We start from the raw sequence: 25,684 nt of genomic DNA, 5'->3' as shown, positions 1-25,684 counted from the left end.
AATACACACACACATACACACACACATAAACAAATCTGGCAAGATACAGCTTGGTAAATTAAAGTCTATAGTATCCGTAATCATTATGCTTGATATTAGATTTCATGATGAAGCACAGTGGGTGACTTTGTTGCTCTGAACCTGTGTGTTACCAGCCGAACCTTGTGGATAACCTGTGTGTGCTGGAGTGAAGCACGTTTGATGTAGAAAATGAGGGAGTGCTTGGGAGAAGTACCAGCACGTTGCCGCAGCCACAGTAAAGTGCATGCTGTTGGGAGTACTTTGGTCAGCGTGTCTGGATAAACTCAGATTGCGCAACTGGGTGATCAAATGTAATCTCTGGAAAAAAAGTAAAGTGCATAACTAAGTTGGAGCATGCAGAGAGTTTACGTAAGGTTGCCCCACAAATGTTGAATCCAAGTCGGCACCAATGTGTACTATACATACATGGACACAATCAACATGTGCATAAACATGCATCTTACTGTATACGAGTACTGAATATCACATACAGCCTCTCATTTACAAGAATTTTACCATCAGTATTCACTTAAAATTTCTAGAAGATAAAATCACTGCAGTGGAGTTAATTGTTCTCTTTGTTAAACAGATTTTTACTCTCAGCTCAAACCACAGGTGGGATGTGAGGGAACAGGAAGCAGGTGATGAGGGGGGAGGGGGGTGTTGTTCAGGTCAACTGGCCTTGAAATCGAGGCAGACTTCACCTGAGGTTAGAATGGGCTCCATTTCCCCTCAAAATATTCATGAAGCAATTATAATTCATATGATTAACAGGGAGGAACACAGAGACACTGTGATGAGCATTGTAATTATGGGATTTGTGCAATATTTGAGAGATAAGGGTGTTTGTTTTTTGCTTTTTTTGCTTGTGTGTGTGTGTGTGTGTGTGCATGTGTGTGTGCATTGACATGCATGCAAAGTGCAGTTGCCTTGATGGGTAAGGTAAAAGATGAATATCCTTGAGCTCTTGCTCCCAGAGAAGCTGTGTGGAATTGCTGGCATCAATATTAATGAAGAAGATCAGTAGCAGGTCTGCGTCCAACCGCAAAAGTGTATTTTTATCATAATAATCTACAATCTGTGTTTATTGGTCATAACTAAGGTTCTCTGGTGTCCTTATCACTGAGAGGATAAATATCAGGAAGCAGGACATGGAGACGTGTTTCTCACATGCAGATGGTGTTTTTTTTTTGTTTTTTTTTTTTGCTTCTGTCCAAATCTCAGCTGTTGGCTCATGTTATACTGTTGTTAAATGAGGAGAAAGAGAACACACCTTCTGTCCATGTCTCTTTCCACCAACTGACTAATTTTCTGAACGTATAGTGAGAGACTCTGCTGTTGTTTTTGTCTCTGTGTAAAAGCTGTTTCTTTGCTTCATAGAAATATGAACATGAATGCTTCAGGTTATCAAGTCTGGTCTTCCTGCTGAGACTGAAGTGTGTGTGTGTGTGTGTGTGTGTGTGTGTGTGTGTGTGTGTGTGTGTGTGTGTGTGTGTGTGTGTGTGTGTGTGTGTGTGTGTGTGTGTGCGTGAACGGGTGAAACAGCTGAAAAAGGTGTGTGTGCATGGAAGTTTGGCACATATGGGTTTCGCCATCCATCATAGCGCTGAAGGTTGCTATAGAAACACTTTCCCTCAGCCGCATGGCCTCTGACTCTGGGTTACATTTAATCTATACTCAAATATGTTTGGAACTTTCAGGGGCCACTAACTTTCTTGAGTCTTTTCTCCGTCAAAATTTACCATTGAGAGGCCGTAAGCTTGGATTTTCTGGTGACACAGCAGGATGAAGGTGGCCACTCTCTCAGATTGAAGGTGAACTCAAAACACGCTGCATAGTGTGTGCACTTGCAGCACTTTCACGCCGTTTTCCTGTTCGGAGGCATAAACAAAGGCAGTCGAGTGGAAAAGAAAATAAAGATGCTCTCCCGCGAGGAAATACAAGCAATCATGTCAAATTTAAACTAATTTTCCGAAGATGACAAACAGCAAGCTGATGTGTGAAGAATTCAACTAGCCTGTGCATGCAGCTTAGACCCAAGTGCTTCATTTTCTCTGCAAGCGTGCCCTTTTGTTCACTTTAACCAGAGAGAAATCATTTCTGCAGCATGCAGCCTGCAGAAGGGGGTACATCACACACTCACATCGCTTCTTAATCCAGTTTTTATTTTTGGTTTCTCTCACGTACAGCAGAATAAACCAGAAACACTCACAGAATAACTTTGAATGGAAATGCTTCAAATTGCATGTTATTAAAAAAATTCTCTCCACACAAACTTATGTGTGCCCGTCTTGATAAATGAGGCAGTCTCTAAGCAACATGAGCCGACGCTCTCGCTACGTTCAATACCTCAGACTTCATCTGTTGTCCCACTGGCTCCATGGGAACAGGTAATCAAGTTTGGTGAGCTATTGTCTTGGAACGGCAGCTACCTGCCTGGTAATTGGAAATGAGTGAGTGTGATGCGGAAAGACTGTTGCAAGATTTCGCTTGGGTGAGAGAGACAGAAGGAGAGAAGGTGGCAGAGAGTGAGACAGGTTTATGAAGTGTGTGTGTATGTGTTAGTGTGTATGTGTGTGTCCAGGCAGATTGTCAGGGAGGGAGATGCTGGCATGGACACTGCCAGTGAAAGCTTGCTGTCCCACAGGATTCCTCTGCAGTGATGGCTATTGGTGTCTGTCTCCCCTGAGGGAACGCTGCTCTGTCATCTCACACACACATACTCAACCAAAACACACACATGTTCACACACACATACGCACACAATCCTCATAGACAGCATACTGCCTCCTGGGTATTAGTCAGTTTTTGTGGGGTGTACACACTCCCACAATCCTTCACGGTTGAAAACAGTGCTCCTACAGTATGTATTAGTTTGTGTTTGGGAGATATGCACACAACGCATACACAAACAATGGCTTGTAAGGTTCAGACATTACTGCGCTGTGGCATCCATTATTGCCCAGCACAGTGACAACAAGGTCATGCCTCGAGGAGATCTGCATTTTGTCAAAACTGACACCGTAGGGCTGCCGCTGCCCAGGATTTATGCATCACTCTCAGGTTATTCATTCTTGACATTTTCAGCTCAGTGGGTGGCTTGAAATCTTTGCAGCACAACAATGTTCTTTTGAAAGCATGACATCAATCCCTATTTTTCATGTTTTGCCGTGTTTTTCATACCCGCAGATGGGGAAACCAAGAAAAGCACTTCAGTCAAAACAGATTTGAAGTACTGGAGCTTCGCTATTTTCTTGTAGTCTGGGTGCCACTTTCTAATACAGATCAATGCATAAGTAACAGATTATAAATTGTAAGTTTTGCTTTATTAACAATAACCATTTACTAATCCTTCATATATCAGCCTATATATAACACTTGGAACGACAGACCTGATGTCGTGCTATACAGTTAGAAACACATGACCCTTTCATAATGATTTACTCAACATTTTTTTATTTATGAGTTATTACTGATCTATGAAGTATTGATAAATGATTATTGCAGTAAAAATACACTTTTTTAATCACTTATTGACACTAATAACTACAGACGTGATGGTTTATGAACACTGTGTGAAGTGACTTACTAACTGTCTAATGAGCCAACACCAGTTGTTCTCACAGCAGCTCATTACTGATCTGTAAAGTATTAATAAATTATTATTGTAGCAGCAAAACCCCTTCCGCAAAAAATTAACATTTTTGTTAAACTTCAGCATCGTTGTCCTTATTAGCTTATTACTGATTTATAAAGAATTGCCTGATGAAGGCCAGATGGCCGAAAACGTTTTGTGCATTGCCTGACAGATGATTAAGTAAATTCATCAAAAGTCATATTCCTGAGTGGAGCCTCATTATCTAACTAAACCTTGTAACTGAGAACCTGATAGATTATTATATAGAAATAAACAAATGACATGTATTAATCATTCATTTAGTAGTATTTGTAGTGGATTAGCCTTTTATTAATTGCTAATCAACAATCATTACTGCAGAGCTAAGGACTTGTAAGTATATGAAGCATTAATAAATGATTATTGGAACGAGCAACCCTTATCAATAACCAATAAACACTGTATTCCTTCAGACTAAGCCACCCCGAAAGTTGTTCCTATTAATGTCTTACTACTGGTCTAAGAGGCATTAACACATTACTCTTTAACCATTAATAAAGTAATTATTTGCAATATAATAATAATAATAATAATAATAATAATCCCTCAAACTATAGTAAATTGGATGCAGTTGCCACCCCAGAGAGAAATTTCTAACATGTTGGGTATGTTTACACCAGAATGCCCATTAAATTCCCCAGTTTAAAAACTCATTACTAAACCATGAACAACTCATCTGCAAAAAGAAATGGGTTTCAGGCAAGTGCTAATTACTGCAAAAATATTCGATCATTAACCATCGCATTTTGAGTTATGTATGTGAAGAGAGAGAAAAAAATGACAGCTGGTGAGACTGCTCAGCAGAGGGATTTGGAGACTCCGGCACGTCTTCCTCCTTCCCACAGTGATCCGTCCGGCTGAGTCCCACAAACACAAAGAACTTTGTTTTGGATCAGGGCATCGCTTATTACCGAGGCACAGGCAGGGAGAGAGAGAAGGGGCTTAAAAGGAGAGGAGGGAAAGATTGGGGGCAAAGAGAGGGCCAGGAAAGGATGAGTGCCAGCTCTGCCCCCAGTGTCCATCTCAGATCCCTCCATCCTTCCCTTCATCATCACCCTCCATCCTGTCCCTCCCCCTCCTACCCAGCAGCTGGCCAGTTTTTACCCTAGCAGTGAATGAGTTCTCTGATGGCGCAGACTGAGACATCAGTGTGTTTAAACTAAAACAAGCCTCTCTCTTTAAACTCGCCATGAATTCACACCCGCTGTCTCCTCTCTCCCTCTCTCACGTCGTCCTCTCTGGCCTACCCTCGCTCCCTTTCTCCTCTCTGCACGATCTCTTTTTCATCCTGCAACTCTCCCCCCTGATTCTGCTTATCTCTTCTCTGTGTTTTCTTTCTCATCCACCTCTCCTTCTCAGTCTCCCCTCTCCCTCTCTTACACCAGCTGTCACTCCTGTCTCCGGTCTCTTTGGACCGGCCTTCCAGTCCAGTTTTAATTGACTTGGAGTGACATGCAGCTGAGGCGATGGGAGCAGTCCTCCTGGGGAGGTCGATATGTACAGATATGGAGCGTCTCCAGCCCAAACTGGACTCACAAAGTGAACAGTGGCTGGCTGCAGGGTATTAGAAGCAGGGGGCTTTTCAAGTGAGATTTTCTTATATTTTTAAGTTGTGGAAATGAGGCCATGTACCCAATGTGACGTACTTTGATATGATACATGACACAAATAAAAACCTAGAGAATATCTCACAGATTTAACCAAAATATCTTGACTTGGTGTTAATTACAGTTACCTTTAAAATCAATCCTGTTAAGACCATGAAACCAAACAGCTACATATATAGCTTTATGTAGATGTTTTTTTCATAATTCATTCATTACATTCTTGGAAAAGAACATACATTTCTTTCTGGAAAAAGAGGCACAGCGTTATTTGGTCAAACATTTATCCAAAAATTATAGTAAAAGTGAAAGTTCATTTTGGATTGAATTTTTCACTCTGGCCTTGAGAAACTGTCGAACCACATTCATTAGTTTAAGTTTTGGCTGCACCTTTGTCAAATATTGTTTTGAACACAGTTTTTCAGTTTTGATTATCACAGAAATGCAGTGTTGTAGAAAGTTATTTGTATAATAATACTTGAGCCTTAGACTATCCAACATTAAATGCAGCCTACTTAAAGAAGTACACGTCTGGAAAGATAGCCCTCGCATAAAACAGGGCTGTCTATGGAGAAGAAAGACAAATTGGTGCTACACGACCAGAGAACACAAAGAAAAATGGAAGCGATATTCCCTTTTGCTAAAAGGTGGGTGACCTACAACAACCAGAATGCACTGCGCTTCACCGGACCAGTAAACAGTCATGCTGATGGTTGATGTTGGCAGAGCTTGACTTGTCGTCCACAAAATAGAATGCCGGCCAGCTGGTAACAAACAATATAGTATTACAGCTTAACAGCACGCTAAAATATGTTTTTGAAAACTTTTTAGGAGAGACATAGACAATGAACCAGATCATGGTTCATATTTGAACCAATTTTATAGTGTAGTCTGAGTTTTTTCAGTCTCCACTTCACATTTCAGAAACAATATGACAACAACAGCCTTAAAAAACAGATGATGCTGTTATTTGGCAGATTTTTGCTGGCAAAAGAATGGGGGGGGCTCTGGGTGCAGGCAAAATTGAGAGAAGTTTACCATTGTTCAGTTGCATATACTACCAACATAGTAGTGGATGAAATAAGCAAAGTTCCCTTTTAAATATGAAAAGTTATTTTCTAAATAGTTATTTCTAAAAGTTAATTATACTGTACATATATTTACATGCATACTGTATTCTATGGGTCAACCAATTATTGGCCTTTTTTAATCCAATTTCGGATAAAAACAAATTAATTTATTCACTAGTTACTTTTTTTACCTCCAAATGTAGCATAAAGTGGCAGGAAATAGAAATATATATATATATACAACTATATATATACAACTAACTCAGATTTGTACTTAAGTATTGTAATGGAGTAAAGGTGCTTCCATCACTGCAGAAATGAAAGAGGCCAATTCTGCACTCTTGGTATCTTCTTTCCTTGAACAGGTAGCTGTTCCCATTATTAATGAATGGACCACATTTCTACTGTATGGACCACATGAATAAATATGACAGAATTTTCTTGGAAATTGCAATGTTCATCTTTGGATTAGGCTTAAGAGCAAGAGGCAATTCTACATGTGACATCAGCACAGTATTGTCGCTGAAATGCAGTGAAATTGTTGCCCAGAGGTTAATAAGGTTTGATTACTTGTGTTTGAAGGATTTTCACTGGCGTAAACACTGTAGTCACTGCACATGTGATACGTTTTTAATTCTGGAGCTCTCGAATGGAAAGCCGCTGTGACCTCAACACAGCACGCAGTTAAATAATACATTCGAAGCTACTCAGACATTGAGCATCTCTGGAGAAGAGTCGGGAAGGAGTTAATTTGCCTCAGGTCTTGTAATTAAAAATTGAATGTTAGAAAAAACGTGTCTCTCCACTACACAGAATGTCATAATATTGACCTGGCACATTACATGTACACAGTTTTGGAATGATTAAAGAAAGTATTTGCAGAGTTCAAATTCAACTTCAAATCGAAATTAAGCCAACGTTCATGTCGTGTCATGTTTGACTTTCCACTTCCTGTCTTTGTCTGTTTTCCTGCCCTTTTTCATGCTCACCTGTGTTCCTGTGTTCCTCTGCTCCTCCCCAGCCTGCTTTTCCCTCCATGCCTGTCTTGCATCAGCCTCATTAGCCCTGTTCCCAGAGTGTTCAGTAAGTTCCTTCCCTGCTCTCCAGTTTCCTCCACTCATTCCCCTCACCTGTGATTCTCCACCTCTCTCCACCTGCGCCTCATCCCTTCGTTAGTTTAGTTTGTATTTAAGTCCAGTCATTAGTTTAGTCTTTGTCGTGTCACTTGTTCTGTTAACCTGTTCCTGTGATTTATTTTGAAATAAAGGTCTGCTATTGATCTATCTGCCTACAGCATTTGGGTCCACCTTTCCTGCTCTCAGTATGCCGAGGCTATCTGACACGATCTCCATTTATCACTTGTCAAAAGATAACATTGTTACCAAAACCTTTCAATCTTTAAAGAATACAAATAATCTCACCTCAATAGTATGTAGCGCTTAAAACAAAACTGCAAAAAGTACCATCAAAACAACAGACCACACCAGATGCATTGTAAACTCTATGGACAGTCCAGAACGTATTAACACCATAACAGCAAGCATTAAAATTGAAGACTGACTTACCTTTAGAAGTGTCAGTGGTTTTCTTTGCAGCATAAGTCCAGTTCCAGAAGAATGTCACTCCTCATGGACAGCTCAGTCTCTCCTGATGGACAGCTGAGTGCGATCTAGTCTTGACCAAGCCAAAATTAAAGAATGATCACTCCCTACTGGCATTAGTCACTGGCATTGATAGGAATATTCGTATACACGGCAATCTCATAGGGCATACAAGCTGTATATTCCGTCTTCGTATTAGTCTTAACAGTTGAAGGGCAGGTATCTTTATTTTCTGGTTGCGCATAAACTCCCCAAGCTAAACAGCTTCTTCAATAAAGCTTTCCTCCAAATCCATGGAATATTTCTTCAGCATTTTCAATGCCTCAGTGCATATCTCTTCAACAGAGGTAGAGTTGAATGTGTTAAAAAAAAAAACCTGAACATCTTGATAAAAGCTGTATCTTCTGTCCAGCTCTGCCAAAAGTCTGTCAATTGTAACTGTGAACAACGATGCAGAAAACTCAGCCTGACAATTTAAACTCTGGTTCTGTGGAGTCCGACTTCCACTTCGCTCTTGTTGTGAGTCTGCTCTACAGAACTGAAAAACTGTCTAAGACATGCTCTCTGAGGTATCCTCAAAACTGTCAAATTGACAGCAAAGACCTTGCACATTATCTCAGAACAAGGTCCACTGCATTACACTGGTCCGTTTCAGTTACTTGTAGTGCATCACTATCCGAAATCTTGATAAAGTTGTAATCCACAAACTACATAGAAATGCTATTTCAGGCTTGTACCATGACGATGATTTGCTCTTCTAAGTATTTTACAAGCGAAAACAAAACACACTAGCCTTGTACGGAGAGCAACATTTGGTTTGCTGTTGCTTAATTTATGTATATGAGCTCTCTGCTTGTTATCTTACTAACACCTCATGCTGATATAAGCTTATTAGCTACAGCTAGCATTAGCTAATGCTAACGCTAGCATTAGCTGCCACAGATTTGTAGGGTTGCTGAGTCACACATCTCACATCGTTTAGAGCCTTTCTAAAATTGTTGGTCACATTTGGTGTTTGTAAATAGGGCTGGGCGGTATGGCCTTAAAATAATATCACAATATTTTTAGGCGATATAGCGATATAAAATATATACCTCTATATTTTGAAATTTTGGACCAAATAGGCCCTTCTTTGATACTGATATTGCAACAATATTGTAGGGATGACAATTGATACTTTCACAAAATACTAACACAATGTGATTTCTGATCATTAATCATCAGTAATGTGGATTTAATGACTAAGTGAGTAAAGGCAAATATTAGAACAAGCAGAACAGTCAGTTAAGTAAATGACATCATTTTACTGTAATGCATTATTCTCATTTAAAACCAGGAAAAGACAACACTTATACCATATCACGATTTAACAATATCCATAATCTACAGTAAGGCGATATATACTCTCATATCAATGATATGTATTGTATTTGCCCAGCCTTAGGTCTAAGTAACATCTGGTCTCATTTTTTATTTATTTATTTATTTATTTATTTCATTTGTGGGCCTCCTAAATTCCATGAATATTTTTTCAATTTGTTTTTCAATCAAGAATTTGCCAGAGCAGCTCAGAATGTTGCAAGACCTTGTCACCAAACTGATTAATCAATGTCAACAAATATCAAAAATTAGAAACAAACTGGGCAACCAATCAGTACACAAGATGTATGGCATTATCCCCAAGTTACGTTAATACTATATTACTATCACTAGTTTAACTGACATTCCCAGTGGGTATTTGCAATTCTGGACCCTGGGGAAGCATGTGCATTACATTGGCTGTGATTATACAGTAGTTTTGGCATAGTCAGCTGGAGTAATATTCTTTATATGTCAAGTGAAGGGTGAATGTTGGCTTAGAAACACTAGCACAATTTTTATTCTGATCACATACAATTGCTGTGAGATGTCTGTTACAATCTACATAAAACAAAAATCTTGAGAGAGTTGAAATTGTTAGGGAGAGTGACTGACACATCTTTCTAAAAGGCACTTTACTTCAGAGAACCTGTCAATAGGAAAAGGTGAGTGTGTCATCCAACAATTTGCTGTAACAACATTGGCCTTGAGGTGAGGAAGAATGTCAGTCCTCTAACAGTGCTCAGCAGGTGCAAGCCCAAATGGATGACCGCACAAAATGGCGGAAGACTAAAAATGGAGGCTATCATGAGGTTACTGACCGTATGACCTCTGCTGTATAGTTCCAAACACAGCCCTTTGAGAACAGCCTGTATTTGAAGGCAACAATGCATCTGTGATGGGAAAACATCAGGGGGTAGCGGGCAGCCACAGACAAATCCACAAAGTTTGGATGTTTGTTTACTTCCCTTTTTGTTTGCAGCTCTATTCCTAAATGTGTTGCTGCACTATAGCATTTGATTTGTATTTGTTTTGATAATGTTGTTCTCACAAATGTATTCACTCTGATTCAAACACAACAATGGTGTGAGTCAGTTTTAGATAGAATTTGACCCAAGTACACAGAACCACACCCAAAATTGAGTTTCCAAACAATTTAGATTGACACTGATTGACACTTTCATACAAAAGGTGCAAGACAGGTCAAGAAAAAAATTAAATGACTGACATGCAGCTTGCTCCAGAACTAAATTCAAGAAACTTTTGTGGCTAAAAGTGTTAAACACTTGACTTACACTCAGGACACTAGGGTTTGTATCCTGTTTGGAACAGATGATTATATGTTTATTTTTACAGTAAGTTCACTGACAATTTTGCATTTCTTTACAGTTTCCTGTTGATGTTTGCCAAGGTTTAGGGAACAAAAATACTAGGTTAGGTTTAGGGAACAAACTAATTGGTCAGGTTTAGGGAACAAAATACTTGGTTAGGTTTAAGGAACAAAAACACTTGGTTAGTTTTAGGGAACAAAAATACTTGGTTAGGGTTAGGCGTGTGGGTGAGGTGGCTGGGCGTCTGGAGGCACCTGTCTGGGGAGTGAGCCTGACCGGGACTCCCCTGGTTAGAGTTAGAGGCAGAAAACTGAAGTCGGTCAAAAATAAATGAAGTCAGTGTGGAAGGTGGGATGTCACCATTGGACGGATCGTGGTTGCGAGTCGATCCAACGTTCCGTTGGGGAGTTATTCGCCAAAAAGTGTCCCTAAGCAAAGTGAATGGGATGGATCAGAGATTAAATTTGACAGAGCCAAAACTGGCACCCATTTGTATGGACATTTTTTTGGATCTCATAGTTGGAGTTAGGGTTAGAGGCAGGCTTGCAAAGTGAATGGGATGGGTCAGAGGTGAAATTTGACTAAGTGTCAGGGGCAAAATTTTTCAATTGTTCCTCCAGAAAGTGTTTAGGAGCACTTTTCAGGCAATGTAGAGTCGGCTGACACCAATTTGTACGGACATTTTTTGGAGAGTTAGGGTTAGAGGCAGGCTTGCAAAGTGAATGGGATGGATCAGAGGTGAAATTTGTGATTTTTTTAACAATTGCTTTCTGACCTAACTAGCTCGCTCACTGTCAAACAACAACATAGTTATCTTGGCTGCTGGAGATAACAGGCTCTTAACATTTATTCAAGTGACAGATTTGGACCTTGTCAGAACTGTCTGCAAACCTTTTTTCTTTTGTGGAGCAGTTTATAAACAGCCAATAAGCAATGATAGCTTCCTCTGTTTTGGTCTCTCCAGCTCTCCATACCCTGAAAGGTCAACACTTTACTTCGCCCCTACAGGCAAATCCACTTATTGTAGTGATTCCGTTGTAATGAGGCCATCTTTCGTCGTAATTCCTGGTGTTACTTGGCGTCAAGGCAAACCATTGACAGAAAGTAACCCTGGACAGCTCCAGGATCACCAACCCAAAGAGCAATCATGATCATTCTATGGCTGAGAAAAAAATGTTTGTTTTTATTGAGTTTCTTTTTTTTTTTTTTTTGTAAAGACTGAGGGCAACAGACAGTTTGTTCATTCTTCATGTCTAATTCCTCCCCATACCAAATTTTAACTCTGTATACCACGCTTTTAAACATAAACATTTAAAATGGGTCCAAGTATATACCAGTTGCTATCATTTCTAATTTGAACAGCTGACAGGAAATAAATGTGGACCCACACTGTTTCCTACTGATGCATTGCTAATGAAAGGCTCTATACAGTCATTCTATATGTGCTAATAAAAGGCATGGACTCAGCTTGAAGCTTAATTAATTCACATTTAAAAATTTAAAAAAAGCATAATTCTTTCCTGCAGTCAACTGTTTCTGAAAATAATCCCATGCAGGAGGCACGCAGAATTATGCCTAAGGAATGGCACAGAGCTCCAAACGCCTTTCATACTGTAGGCAGCTGTATCTGCATGTTAGATTACTGCCACTCTTCTGTTCATCTTTTGCTCTGGATGCACTCTGTTTATTTATGTACATCTAAAGCACCATTATAATTCTTACGCTTTGCAAGCAGTGGGCTGCCCATCTTTTGCTTTGGATTAAACACTTGACTTGAAAGTCCTATTGTTTATGATGTGGGTATTCACATATTAACTGATAAAAATGCACATTATCTGTGTGTTGCGCATGTGTGCACCTACATGGTTAATTGTGTGTTGCATCTTTAGAGAGATTCATTAACTTAGCTCAATTCATTAACCTCAGGATGGGTTTGCTTTATCAAAAGAGCCATGCTTGTGAGCTGTTCCATATATTGTATCCACACCCAGCGATCCTCATGGAGCAAGTCAACTAAAAGAATATCTAATTAAATAATCAGGTTGCATTTCTTTCTGTATCTGATGCATGCATACATTCTGTGCTGGAGGAAAGGATTTTGAGCACGGCATTAAGGAAAATGTATGTGTCAGTTTTTCTCCATTTGTCCTGCTGCTCTCTTGCTCACTCTGTCGTTTTTAATGATGCTGTTTAAATGGAAATTCCTTATAGTTGCAAAGGAAGACTGTCCAGTCCCTTGGTCATTGTAAGATAGATGAACACTTAACACAATATCTACCACGGCACATGTTGTATTCCTATCACTTCTCATTATGCTGTAAAGAATTCAGTTCTCTGCCTCGTTGTCGATGCGGTTTGTGTCACACCAGATGGAAAGCGAGAGCTTCTCTTTGAATTGACCATAAAGGGAGGCTGTTCCTTCTTGTTTTGATTCGCCCAAGCTGTAAAAAAGTCTATTTAACATGAAGCCCATTGTTGAAACCATTAAACAAACAAAGGTTTCAGGGTTTAACTGTTGTACTTATTGTAAAAAAAATTCAATGCAAGGGAACCGGAGCGAGGAGGAGTTTCTTTGGAAGAAAGCAGGGAGGTCTTTTGGTGTGCTATGCGACATAACATCACTTTTTGTATATTAAGTGGCTCATATCGAAATGACAATGACCTCTTTTTCAGCTGTTGTCAGCATACAGGATATGTTCAGCAATGTATATCAGATTAATGCTGGAATTCAAATATGATTTAATATGATTTAAAGGAGACCTATTATGCTTTTTTGTTTTTTCCCTTTCATTGAGTGTTTTATATAAGTTCTTGTGCATGTAAAAGATCTTGAAAGTTAAAAAGGTAAGTGTCTGTAACCCCTCGTCAGTAGTCCTGCCTTTAATTCCATGATTTCTTGACATCACACTGCATTTATGCCTAGCAGCTAGTTTGGCAGGTAAGAATTAATTTAGCGAAGCTGCTCTATTGTTGTTAGCGGGGCTGGCTCAGGCATGTGTGAGCTGACCAATCATAGGAGACTGGGTATTCAGGAGGTGGGCCTTAAAGAGACAGAAGCCAAAACGGAGTGTTTCAGACACAAGGGGAATACAGCGCTGCAGCACTGGACAGTATGAGAGTATGAGCGAGTTGTGAAGCAAAATAGCAATCTGATTTTAGCAGGATCGCCCGAGTCAGATTTTAATGTCAGGTCCAAAGGTAATCCAGATGAATCACATCCAGACACAATCCAGATAAGAGATGCATGGTAATGCCGCCGGGCATAGGGGGAGACACACTGGTCTCCCTGACAACCACAAAGGATGGTCTGTCCGGATCAACCCTGTGAGTATCAGAACGACTGTAATTGCTTGATGAGTAAGCCATCCTGAAATTTTGTCGAGCATTCAGTAACCTTCAGTGAATATCAGCCCCATTCACTAATATACCAGCCTGACATTCAGACGCACCCTGTTGCTGCAGGAATCTCATTACTACAGTTGGATTATGTTGCTCTGTACATATTCTTGGATTGCCCAGATTTTGATACATCCCTCTTTGAGGGTTCTGCCTCCCAGCCAATAGAACCAATTTGTTCACCATAACCTCCGTATAGGAAACCCCTGTGTCAAGTACATGAATTCAGGGAATTACCAGGAGTAGACAAGATGCCATTCACAAGGGGGCCCAAACAGATGAGAAAAGAATTTCCTTACTTCAAATAATGTTTATCATACATTTTGAAATTTAAAAAAAAAAAGAAAAAGTAAAGCCTTAAAGAATCTCCAGTCTAAACCTTTATTTTTAGCTTTTTTTAGCTTTACTTTTAAGTACATGAACCAATTGCATTTGAAAACCCAAACCATATAAATAGATAACCTTAAACAGATACCTAACTAAATAAATGAGTAAAATAACAATCATGTGGCATTTAAGTAATTTTGTTTATTTGCCAAATATAAAAATGTGCGTATGGGGGTCCCTGAAAAAATACAGTCTGCCTAGAGTAATCTGTCAATTTAATCCGACCCTACTAAGAAGTGAACAACCTTTACTTTCTATGTAACGTAACTTTATTCCAGGGAGAATTGCGGGAACAGGTAACAGAACAGAACTGGAACGGGGGCAAATACAACTTCAGGAACATGAAAACGCAACAGCAGGATCACGGAAACTCAACAGATGACTTGACAAAGACTGAACTGAGGTGCAGGTGCAGTGAGGCGGAGAAACACAGGTGAGGGGATATTAAATGAAAAAACACTTGAAACAGGGATGGGGCTGATAGGCTGAAAGATCACTGGGAAGAGGGAAGGTCCAATGAAGGAGATGCAGTGCAGGTGTGGAGAGAAAACAGACTGGGGAAGAACCCAGGTAACAGGGCTGGGCTTATACAAGACATATTATTTTTGATTAAAAAATATGGTTATTATTGTAATTCAGACCCTCTATGGTTGACCTGGCATTTTGTTGCTCATCGCCAGGTGATTAATTACATAATCTTGAATACATATATTGGGGCACCCCGGTAGCTCAGTTAGAGCATGCGTCCCCTGCCCAGGGTCCGAATCAAACCTGTGGCCCTTTGCTGCATGTCGTCCCTCCTCTCTTTCATCCCATTTCGTGTCATCTCTCTAAGATGTCCTTTCTAATAAAGCCATTGAGCAAAAGCAAGAAAAAATAACAGGCACACTTATTATGAAAAGAGATGCTGCTTCAATTCCATTTACCTCCATTAAAAAAACAATTTCAGTCACTAAGAAAGACTAAGAAAAGTAGCCCAGACCTCTTTCTCCTCAGACATTCCCGCCCCAGCCCTGATGGATATGTAATCCCTGCAGTGTGCTCCGGGTCTGTACCCAGTTGGACCTGCCCAGAAAATCTATAGAGGGAGGTGTTCTTATCAGATGCCCAAACCACCTGAACTGGTTCCTTTCAACATTAAAGAGCAAAACTGTGCTTTGAGCTCCTTCCAGATGTCTGAGATCTGACATCTCTAAGGGTGAGCCCTGCCACCCTGTGAAGTAAATAACTAATTAAAATTAATTTTAGCTGCTTGTAACTTGCAATTTAATTCTTTAGTACAGTAACAAGAGCTCATGACAGCATTGTCAGCAGCATTTGAGATATTTTCTCTGAAGTCCGGGGTCAGGTACCACTACCAAACCTCAGAGACAGATATCTCCACCTTCAACTGAACAGATAAGTGGTCATGGCACAGAGAAACCAGCGTTGACTGTCAGGTGAAAACCTGTGCCTTTTTTTAGTTGTTCCCAAATTGAAGAGATTATCTGCAGCAGCTCTGTATTTTTTGTGAGGCCGCTCCAAGAGCTTCTAGTTGGAAATATTTTTCAGAAAGGTGCTCGGTACCGGAGCGCAATTGTCCCTCCTCACCAGTCCCCCACTGGCCTGCACTCACATTGCTCCCTCTTCCAACCGGGCCAGGTCCAAGGAAGTGTACCATGCTTGAGCGCGGTTACCATGCTTGAGCACGGTACGGAGCACAATTGTCCCTCCTCACCAGTCCCTCCTCACCAGTCCCCCACTGGCCTGCACTCACATTGCTCCCTCTTCCAACCGGGCCAGGTCCAAGGAAGTGTACCATGCTTGAGCACAGTACGGAGCGCTCACAGTAGCCGAACAAACTGGACTTTGGGGGTCAAACATGGGCACGGTATGGATTGCCTAGTGTGAGTGCGCCCTAAGGCAACCAATCATATATAAGATCAGGCCGGACTCATCACCTGTCACCTTGGTAACCAAGAAAACGGAGGAGAAGCTTGTTCTCACTGTGTCTGTCTCTCCAAAGCTCCTTCAGACAGAAACTGTCATAACAGAGATAGAAAAGTCAATTTGTTGGAGCAAATCTGCTTCACTGAATGTTGCTGGTGGGTGTCGTCCTTTTTCTACGTGTTGTAAGCTTGGTATTAGCTGTGTAGTCAGCCCTCTGTTACCATATCGTTAGCTAATGTCAATCAAAACCAATGTGCAGCTTTTTTTCTCTCACGGCACAAGCGCTTCAACCCAGCTCTCCCAAGTGCGCTGCCAGAAAGAAACATCATGTGGACACGGGCCTGTGAGTGGGAAAATATGTTCGATTTAGCTGAGCTGACCCTTTAAGATATGATTTAAATATGACTTAGTAGTTCATTTGAGAAAACCTGGTTAATTACAAGGCATATTAACAACTTCCTGATGATGAAACACCTAGAAAATTGTATTAAATTTCTAAATAATCAATTTTTAATCACACTTGGCCCACTGCTGTGTTACATTTTAGTCTTTCATTGGCGTTTTCATGCAAGTAGAGTTTTCTGTCTACAACAGCATTTACAACTGAAGAAGCATACTTCGCTGGTGGGGGGTGTTCTTACGATTCCTAAAGGGCCTTGATCTCAACATCTGCCCTGAAAGACAGATGTGAAACCAAGACCACAAACCACAGGGCTATAGCGCCCTTCAGGAGCCGAGTTATGTCAACAAACAATGCAACATTGGCCAGCACTGGGGGGCAATTAATTATTAATGTCCTCATGGATGAGTGGAATGTATATAACAGTTGAGGAGAGTGAGAACTTGATGTAATACTATATCAAACATAAATAAAAGCACCTTGGGCAGAGATGATAACAACAATGAAAGGCAGATCATCTCATCTGAATCTGAGCTCTCTTCTCGTCATCTTGTCTGGAATAGACGCTGTTGCTGCCAGCCATGCCATGAGATGAGGTGTAATATTAACGCATGAGGAGGCCAATCTCAGTCCCATGCGCTCCGGTACTCATGCTGCGAGGAAAGACTCAGGGGTGATTTGATTACTTCATAAAGAGCATGAAACAACACGGAAAAGGCCCAGTGGTGGTAATTTTGTAAATGTAGATGAACTTGAATTGGAATCGACTCAAGAGTAGTTATTATTTCTCTCTTGGATAAGGACCCCTTATGCCCCATTATAATGTTCACGGCACCTTGTGGCCCATGCATTTTCTACCACATCTGAAGATTTGAACTTCTCTGGCACTAACGAGGAGCTTGTTAGAACTCCTATAGTGTAAATTAAATGTAATTGCATGTACAAAGGATGCAGGAGTGGCCTGTTTTTAGATCGGGTCAGAACTAAGTAGATTTGATAATTGAGGAGGGCGTGAACCAGGCTTGCCCCTCTCTTAAGCAGTATTTATTAAGTGCACTTGTGCAAACTTACACTCTGGAAGTATAAATAATTTTGAAAAAAGCTTTATGAATGAGACAGAGCATGCTAATAAGCTTAAAAGAAATTCGGAAAAGAAATTTAGAAAGGACCTTAAACTGGTAATAGGGCTGGATTTTTCCTGCAAATACATAGGTCAAAATATGGCACAAAGGAAGCACATATGTCATTGGGCAGCCAAAACAGGAAACAGTAAACCTATTCTACTAGGACCCCCAAATAAAAGTATGAACCTGAGAATTTGCATAATATGACCTCTTTAGGGTAAATACAAAGAATATAATGAAATATATATGACAAAAGGGACATTAAAAGATTAATTTAAACAGCACCATTCACATTGGTTTGTGATTACACATCTATTCTCTACGAGAACACTTGAAGACATTTAAACAGTGAAATATTTCCTCATATTACTCAACTCTCTACAAGTAACGTCCAAGTTTTTTGCAGCTGTTCTGCTCCAGACTGCTTGAAAATTAATTGTGCAATTTTCATTCCTCTTTAAAGTACTTCAATTTTGAGTGCCAAATTTGAAGTTGCACCCAAATTCTGACAGAATTCACATGAACATTATTTCCTTTTGTTGATACACAATGCACAATCCACTTTTAATTCCCTGTGAATTTCATTTCTTCATTTGAAGCGTCAATATTCCTTTTCAGACGGACCTGCCAATCCATTCCGCACTCAGTGTGTCAGCGTGCTGTTTGGTTCAAAGTGGTGAGAGCAGATGATGACAGTTGGGTGCATTACACCGTGGGATGACTTTGGAAAAAGAATGACAGAAAGTGACAGGACAGACGGTAACATTTGTCCTACGCAAATGTTGCGCTGCCTCTGAAGCAATCAGCAGCAAACAAGTCACTTTATTTCGACCTGTGATTGCAGCACCTGCGGTCGGTCAAGCATCGTCCCAGAAGTTTCATTGGATGGACGAGAAAACATAACTGAATGAGGAAAGATAAAATGGACTGAATAATAAATACTTCAGGAGAATTGAGATGGCGACAGAGTATGATCAGGCCCATAAAGACAGAAGATAAGACAGAATCCCCAGGAGTGGAGCGTTGGTAGTAGTGAATGGAAAATACATGGTGAAACAAATTTTAGTGAGGACAATCTCTTTACCATTTTTTTTTTTTTTTAAATCACAAACACAATTTCAGTTATAATCCTTAAGATTTTCATGAAATCAAAACCTGTGTTAGATTCTACTTTTCGTTCTTAAAGCAAGGCAAGAAGGATTCACAGGAAATGATGCAGCATGTAATCAGTTCTTAATTTTACCTTTATCTGATTGATATCAGATAAGCTGCTCATGCAAACATGTCCTACTGACACTGCATTAAAAGCAACTCGATGAAGAGCTGCAGACAACAAGCTGCACACCTCCAACTTCTCAGCACGCTAAACAACTCCGGTTACTGTTACTACTGCGCTCTGCTTTTGTGTGGAAAAGTACTCCCGCTGTGCACAGCATGAAATCTGATCACACTGATGATTATCTTGACGGACTTCTTTATTTTAACAACATGAGTTTCTTTTGTTGAACTATAAACAGACATAGTAACTATTACAGGTGCTTCTCTGCTGTGTTGCTGACAAAGTAGCTGCTCTAGGAGTTTGCTGTAGTATCTCTCTTTACATCTCTCAGTCTTTGTCTTTCTCAAAATATTTGCGATTGGCTATGCACTTTTATATGTTACCTCATGCACCTGCAAGCCTTGTGGCACTTGTGTCAGGTGGAACATCTCAAAGGCTCCTCCATGATCCGCTGTGGCTTGGATTTTACCTTTTGTGCTCCTATTTGGATATGAGTGACATTGATAATTGATAATTATTGTAAATTAATGACATATAAAGCAACCTTAAAGCAACATTATGTTACTTTTTTACCTTAAAATGACAGCATGGTACAGTGTCTTGTAATAGGGTGAATGGTGTCTCAGCCACTAGGCCCCCCTCACTTGTTTCTGCACTATGTAACTTCAGTGAGAGGGTAGGATCACAGCGTTACATACATGTTGACTTCAAGATACAAGTTTTCAACACATAAGAATGTTATGACGTAATGAGTTTTGTTTGTAGTTAGCACCTACATTATGTCTGACTAATTGTTACAGACCTGGGATTTGCATTTGCAGCAGTGATGCTGCACTCAGAAACTGTAGGGGGCACCGAATCACACAAAATGCCAATTTCTACTTAATGTTGCTATAATCAAGCATTAATCAGAGGTACAGTGTGTAGGATTAAGTTGCATCTAGCAGTGAGGTTGCAGATTGCAAACCCTCGTCTTAACCTACAGTCACAAATTCCCATACACATATTTTTCCGAGGATGCAGAGGTCCCACAGACACATGGTAGTGCAACATGGCATACTGTTTGGAGGACCTGCTCCCTTGGCAGATTTTAAAAGCTCATTCTTAGCTAAAAAAAATTACAACGATTATTATTTTCAGGTGATTATATACTAATAAAAAAAACTAATTCCTAATAATAAATTCCATTTCTGCCCCTAAATCCCTTTAAATCCTGCACACTGCACCTTTAACCTGTAAGATCATGTAAGACAAAATGTCAAATGACAGAAAACGTAGTCCTCCAGATCTTGATTTCAGATGCTAACGGTTGACTATACAACTTAGGTACAGAGTTGAGCTTACTTATTGATCTACAGACCGGCACACTGATGTTGAGAAAGCTGTCGATTTGCGCCAACAGTACGTCAGTGATATGTGGTGTGTTGCTGACGTTTCTGGTACATTTTATTCTTACAGTCGTTTTTTATTCGAGTGTTGGTTCATTCTGTCAGCCGCGGCTCTTTCAGAGACAAGAAATATGTGTGAGGAGGAAAGGCCCCATGCTTTCCTGAAAAAAAAAAATTATAAAGCCAGATCACCTAGATTAACGGCAGTGTCATCCCTGCAAGGTCAGGTTTCAATGTTAGTTTGTAATCTCCTGAACCGACTGTCACAGCCTTTTGCCACAGAGTGCACAAATAATGCATTTAGAGCAGGAGATGGGCTCGGTGTCACTACAGGGACAGTGGACATGAGTGATATTAATGGAAACCATTAAAGAAAACTTACATAGAAACACGACCCTTGGATGGGCAGTAGCGACTGGCACCAAGTGGGCCGGGTGTCACATTTCAGCCGGGCACAAGCAGTTTTATCTGTCGGGCAGAGATGGGGCGAATGAGCACAACAAATTCTTGTGCCACATTAAATGTCGCCACACGGCTTTGCCAGGGTGACCTCTGTGGCCAATTATAGGGGAGGCTAATGCTTTGGCTGACATATCTATTTGAATGGATGAGATGTTTTTCTCATTCGCTGACACAGGAGATCACACGCCTATTATCATCACAATGGCCGTATACACAAGCTTATGTAAATGCCTCCTCACGCAGTAGTGACTGTCAGGCCGCCGCATATTAGCTTTGTGTTTGGAAGAATGGCGAGTGTGGAGAGAATAGGAGGGATAAATTCAGGGTTGCTTGGATATCACTGCCTGAGCTATGAGGGCTACGCACCCGAAGATAACAAAGCCTTTTTTCCAGTGGTGGATAATAATATTTAATTAGTTCAATTGAAATGATCTCGAGGCTGCGGTGAGGTGCTACGGGCATTATAGCCGAAGGGCATTAACTCTGGCAGCTGAGTCATCAATTAATTTGACATATGAGGCCAGATATATGGAGACACTGAACTGATAATGAACTACTGTAGTGCTAATGTAATAAATTTTACCTTGATCAAATCATTTCCCAACGTCCAAGAGGCTAAATTTGAACATGTTCTCAATGTCATACAAGAAGCAAGAGGCTCCCCGTCGGTCCCATGTGTCCTCCAGGCTCACCCATCCACTTCCACCAGGCTGAGAGCACCTTGCGGACCGAAGTAGGGCAAGCACATGGGCCTGAGGCACAGGAAGAAATGGAAAAACAGCAGCCTGGCTGCATATCGCACTGGCAAATAATGCAGCTGGTCTAACTGACTCCCAGAGGAAACGACCCTTAATTAGGGCCCCTTCATGTTCGCCCGTGCCAGCACCTGAAGAAAAGGCTGGGAGGAAAAAAAGCTCCTGTGGGGTTTTCGGAGGTGCTGGCAGAGATTTTATCTGTAGGGCCATCCTGTGACTCCATTTGTGTTGGCTGGCGATATCCTCTGCTGCCTGCTTCATTGTTTCTCTGGATGAAGTGGACTTCCTCATCAGGACCCAATTAGCTGCATCCACTGAAGGACCAGAGAGTCGGGGATTTATGCGAGCTCAAGCACAGGCACACGTGTGCACGATTCAGTAGCGGATGTGTCAGCAGCACTGCGAGGTTGTGTTGTGTGTGTGTTTGTATCGAGGCTGTGAGCTGCTGTCAGTAGTCATCCCGTCTGGGGGAAAAAGCCAACTGATTTGCCTCCTGCCTCTCTCTGCTATGTTTGATCCCACTGCTTGCTCAGCCGTGAGCTTGTTTGGTAACCTTTGACACGCAGATGATGGGACCATATTGATGAGCGTGCACGCATGACAGGTGTTTACAGAGTGAAGAGAGCTGAACATAAACATAACACCCCTCCACCCCACACACACACACACACACACACAAACATAAGCACATCTTCATAATATATACAACCTGCATGCTCATTTTTTGTGTATTATTTTCTCCTTGTTTACAGTGAAGGCTGTGGCTGCTCCTGCATCTGCGGAGAGCAGATCACAGTGTCTTCGTTTCCAATTCGTCCAAACACTCATCTCCGGGCCACCACATTGATTAGAGCACAATCCGAGAGCCTGCGGAGAGAAGGCCGAGAGAGGGGGCAGGCAGCCGAGGGATGTCATAAGACTGACTGCGATGCTTGCACACACACTGAGGCATCTGTCTGTCTCTCTCTTCTTGCATGCACTTAAAGAACCCACAATGTCCAAAGTGCACAAGTCCGGTCCTATTCGCCCCCTTTCATTCTGTCAAGTGGCAACCCCTCTTTTTTAATGACCCTCACGCTGCGCCTCCACTTCTTTGAAAAGTTCAATCCGGCTCCCCTCACACACTGTCAGCCGGTCCCTGGCTGTGATAATTGAAGCCCCTCATCTTTAGAGATGGGCTAATTTGCTGTCTTTGTACCATTTGTTCTCCTCCCTTTTCAGGACATTATTCGCTCCACCTGCCATACTTCAGGATTCCTTGATGTTCCACAGCCCACACTGCCCTTCATCTGGACGGCTCTGACAGTGACGTGCCACCACGACTGTCACCTACTGCCCTCTGCTGGCCTCATCAAGTATTGCGTTGGTTTTGTAACACAAGTATGCAGAGTCTTGCTATGAAAGGGAGATTAAATGTAATGGTTGATTTAGCAGTAATAGATTGGCGTTCACTTGGTTGTAATCTTTAATGCTTCCATATCTGAAGTTTGTAGGTGCACTTCCTTATTGACAACAAAAAAGCAATCATTTGGCAGATGATTCCCGAGGGACCAACGGCCTGTGATGAAGCTGGTGTCATTCTCACACAGTGTCATCCTGCATTGGCACATTCTTCTCGTAATGTCACACTCAGCAGTACTAGTTTAGTACTGCAAGACTTGTGTCTCCTTGAGATGACCCTATGTTTAACACACAAAGTCCACTGCGGTAATTTCAGTGTTGCGCATCACCATTTTGAGAACGAAAAGCTTAAAATATCTCCAACCATTTTGGATTCGGCCACTGTTAGTGAAGGGGACGTTGTGCTGCAGCTGGCAAAAAGGTTCCCGACAGTGACTATTGAGCCTCCCCGGATATGTGCACACACACACACACACACTTGTGCACAAAGACAACACACACACACACACAGACACAGACACACTCATCCACACAACTTGGCAGGCCGGCCCACAGACCTGGCCAGGGAACGCAGGGCCAGAGAATGACTTTGCTTCACTGTGTCAGCAGCGGCCCCCCAGCCCAGAGGTTGGGGATGAAGGAGGGACCACTTCTATCCTTTGCTTGAGAGCTACTAATAAGAACAGGAAGCTCAGATAAAGGGCTCTCTTTCATGCTGTACCCACAGCCATAATGAGGCCTGGCATCTGATGGATTACCCAGACTTATTTCGTAAAGGCTGCCTCATTTTTCCCGTCGCCCTCCACTACCCTCAGCTCTCCCAGTCAGTTGAACAAAGGCCAGTCTTTTTAGTGCCTTAATGCTTTCATCGCACAGCCATCACGTGTGTCTGGACTCTGTATCTCCCGCTCATTAATTGTTCAGCGATAAGCCTAACATGATTTCCTCGGAGCTACAGACGGAACTGTGAGAGCGCTCAGCGATGATACTGGACACAACAGCCGCCTTCACACAAAATAATGTGTAATAATAAACCAGCCATACATTGACAGCCAATGTCACGTAAAGCAAATGCTCTCGGTTGGAAAAAGCTTCAGACAACTGTCGGCCTTCAAGGCGAGACAGATCTGAAGTATTGAGGCATTCATCCAACAAAAAGGATCGTCAGCCAGTAGAGAACCTGATGTCCCTTTGTTCCGGTAGCTTCTGTTTCTTAACGTACGCTTGCTTTTATCAGTCCTTCTAGAAAAATGAAACATTCTCGTTAGTATCATTATTCTAAGATAGCTGTACACCTACTGTAGTACTGACAATGAGAAGCTGAAACTTCAGGATTTTAACAAAGTTAAATGATAATAAATTGCAAGAAACTGTGGCTCCAGTGTAAATCTGCTCGTACAGCAGCTACTTATCGACATTATAGTGACCCAGTTTCCTCCCAACGCCTGATAACCACCTTTTTTCAAGCTGTTGAAAGATCACTTTGCAAGTCAAGAAAGTTGCAGTTTTGTCGTAAAGATCGCAGTTATTTGTGTGTAAAACCGCTTAGTACAACTACATTGTCTTGCTCAGTATGCATCGCCAGCACCAACATTCTGGCACAAAGGAATTAAAGGTAGGTTCATCGCTAGGAGTGACCCCATTCACATTGTCATTTGATCCATTATTTTAAGAATATTGATTATAACTGCTATCAGATAACAAACAATAATTTGTTGCATACTTCCACCATCCACCTGGCAGCTTTGTAATGATGACTTATCTTCAGGCTTTAAGTCTCTGTGGAAGTTTACACTGAAGTGCTTTTGGGGTGTGCGGGGGCTTTAATGGAGGATTCACGAGCCAAAGATTCACAGGAAATACTGAAATTTTATGTGTTGCTACATGGTAAAAAAAAAAAAAAGAGTGCTCACACCATGAATCATCGTCATTACTGACTAACTTAAAAAGAGGAATTAAAAAAGAAACAATTATTTGAGATCCTCAAAGAGCCTATTTGATCGACGAAAGGCCTGTGAAGAACTGCTCACCTCTGAAAGTCTTCTCTGATCAGCAGGAAGCGAAACACCAAGGACAGACAGGCTGGGTCCTTGGACTGCTTTTGCAACCACGTCTGTTCTGTGTGTTTGTGTGTGAACTTGTCCTCTTGCATGTGTGTGTCTGTGTATGTGTGTATGTGTGGGCTATTGAAGTCGACTCTGTGTTCTCTCCCTGGTGCTTCCTGGTCCTCAGCCAAAGCCAGAGCTCTGTAACAGGAGATAAAGCTCGTCTGTTACGAAGACAGGAGGAAATGGAGCTTGGCTCTTTGGAGAGGGCCACTCACAACTGTATTTACATCATTTTGGAGGGGAGCTCGGCCCCCGCTAAACTCGTGTGCGCTCATCAGTGAAGTGTCGTGTCTGCAGCGAGAGGGCTGTGGTTTGTTTGGAGAGCTCTCCCTATAGGCATAAACAAAAAACAGAGGGTCTGCCTTTTAATTGCAGAGGTAATTTATTGCCTGA

The sequence above is a fragment of the Pagrus major genome, chromosome 8 (assembly GCF_040436345.1).
Source record: "Pagrus major chromosome 8, Pma_NU_1.0".
NCBI classification, from domain to species: Eukaryota; Metazoa; Chordata; class Actinopteri; order Spariformes; family Sparidae; genus Pagrus; species Pagrus major.
This window is presented reverse-complemented; position numbering follows the sequence as displayed.